Raw genomic sequence first — 2,817 nt, 5'->3', positions numbered from 1 at the left:
TTTGCTGGTTTGGGTAGGGGAGGAAAATGCTCTGATGATCAGCCGCTTGAGGACAATATCAGTTGCAAAGGCTTCCCATCCAGACTGCTCAGATATACAGCCAGCTTTGGCAACTCCAGCTCAACTAATTTATAAACTGCTCTCACATATTTGACTAAAACACAGGAAAGAGACACCCAAATTATTTAGGAAGAAAAATCCTTGATTCATTCTTCATATATATATATATATATATATATGTTTCCAAATGAAGTGAGTATAGAGATGCGCATCCTAAATGCACCCGGTTCAGTGACATCAGCCCTAGCACGGACTGAACTATTTGCACTCCAACGGAATTTGACAGCAAAAAGGCTACGCGATACGTGAGAAGTCTCTAAGGGTAGAGACGCTTTGGCAGTGGTGTTGTTGCTTTTCAAAAGCCTAGTATGTAATGTGACCCCAGCTCTGAAGAGAATAAGGGTCCTTACAGGGACCTTAAATGTGGCTGCTTGAAATTACTATGTCTTAAGGTGAGCTTTTCAGATGAAAACCTCTATTACTTGAAAAGCCTGTTATGCCAGGCAGGAAGTCAATAGGGTTGTTAAAAAACAAATACATGAAAGGAAGTAAAAGAAGAAGGAGACACTGGAATGCAGATATTTGAAAAAATCAGAGCCCATTTCTCTACCCCATATTTCAGCTACCACATAGCTAGCTCCTTAAAAGCAAGCAATTCTCTTCATAGCCAATATCTTAATTTACTTCTGTATTTATCAAGACTGTACTAATTTGCCACAAACGAAAAGGCTCTTATGTTTTACTATGATCTGGTCATAGAAATTCCAAAATACAAAGTTTGATAGAGATACTCAGTCCTTTGCTTTGTTTGCCTGCCAGTAAACATCTCAAAACCAGTGATTAGTATTCATAACTCAAGCAGTTTGTTTAAGTTTTGCTTTTGCAAAAGGCCTTCATTTCTTTCAGACAGACACCATTGGACAAAGAAGAAACGTCACGACTGGGAACAGGATTCCCCTAGACGTAGGTCCGAATTGCTGAACATTTTTCATGTTGGTTAGAAAAATAAAAACAGAATTAAAAAGAAAGAATAAACCCAGAACTTCTCATTTCAAGTCAAGTATATTCCACATGAGCAAGAAGCAAACCAGTATGGATCACCCTGATGGAGAAAGGCTGCCTCTGAAATACAAAGAAAAGACTACCTTGGACAAATGACTGTCATAGACTGGCCACACATAGGTCAGTCTGCACTTGTGCCGTACGTCTTATAGAAATCAACAGGTAAAGTCAGCCAGCTGGTTGCAAAACAGCCAGACTGCTGCTCTGCTCAAAGGATCAAGAGCTTCTTTTGTGATTCCAGTGAATTATTTCTTTTGCCAACCTCAGTTTCTCCACCCTTTAAATGGGGAGCGTGAGGGATAATTAGGTAAAGCACATAGCAAGTTCTGAATATCTAACACACTAAAGATAGCCTTTCAAAATTGCATCTGTTCACTAGATGAAGAATATGAAAGGTCTTCTCTTTATTTTTACGTGCCAAAGATGTATTTTAGAGTCAATCATTGCTGAAGTTTTCAAAAGTTTCCAAAGGCATTCTCCTACAGTCATTTATGAATCAACATGTAGTCAGTGTTGATAAGCTAATTCAGGAGCTTGTTCTCCGGTTACCACAGGTTAATAAAGGAAAAAACTTCCAAGGTACATTTGTCACCTTCTGAGAGCAGCGTGTTACTCTGAGTGAAAGGTGAACTGTGTCCACGCATGACCCTAAAACATGGATTGAAATCTCTTCTTTACATAACAGGCATTACCAAGAGGTGACCACCATGTGTTATTGTGCATAGCATATTCACTGAGCAGATAGAGAAGGTTAAATGATTTTAAAATAGGAAACAGGATAGGAAAAAAAAAAAAGAGAGGGAGTTTAGGGATCCCTATTTCATGGAAAGAATAATATACAGGACAACAGTTAAAAAAAGAAAAGAATACCAAAGAAAGAACATCACGTTGGTTCCAGCAGAGAGCAGTTATGTTTGAACCCCTTTGCCTTCTTCTATTCCTCTCTGTTAGAAACATAAACTAAACCCTCCTGAGAGTTTCACATCTGCAGAAGCCCCTATTAGACACAAACTTCCAAGAGAGGTGTTCACATGTCTGTAAAATGGCCAGGTTTGAAAAGCCATTTATCTTGGATGAAACATCCCTGCAGGAGTTCACGGTGAGCTTCACCCCTGTCACCCACACCCCCTGCACAAAAAAAAGATTAAAGGTTTATTAGACCTTGCCACCCATCCAGCTAGGACTCCTGCTCTGGGGGATTTCATAAGCAAAGCCTGTCAGCTGCAAGGATCCTCTCCAAAAGGAACATTATTTTGTAAAAGCAAGGAAATGATAAAAAAAAAAAAAAAAGGACATACAGATAGTAATGGTAAAATCATGTGTTATATTAGTGCGCACAGCCACATATGTTAAACATTTAAATCTCTCCTAACAGTTGCCCAGGGAAACGTTATATGAAATACCTCAAACCAATACTATAAACACTAATAAAAATTTTAAGCTCTGTGGGGCAAGATCCTATTATCAAGTATCATCTGTAAAGTCCTATTGATTTAATATTATGCCATGACATACAAAAATGCCAGACACTTTTAAAATGTAGAAAGCAAACTATAAAAATGCTTCATTAAAACCTCATCAGTATGTGTTAGCAGTTCTGTCTGAAGCTGAAGTGAACTTGAAGAGAGAACAGCTGTGTAGTGGCTAGAAAAGAGGAATAAATGAAAGAAAGCTAACATCGGTTTGCTTTCTGGG

Source organism: Nipponia nippon, unplaced genomic scaffold (genome assembly GCF_047370975.1).
Source record: "Nipponia nippon isolate SJK-2023a ecotype South Korea unplaced genomic scaffold, ASM4737097v1 scaffold_1, whole genome shotgun sequence".
NCBI classification, from domain to species: Eukaryota; Metazoa; Chordata; class Aves; order Pelecaniformes; family Threskiornithidae; genus Nipponia; species Nipponia nippon.
The sequence above is the reverse complement of the archived record's forward strand: the minus strand, read 5'-3'. Positions refer to the sequence as shown.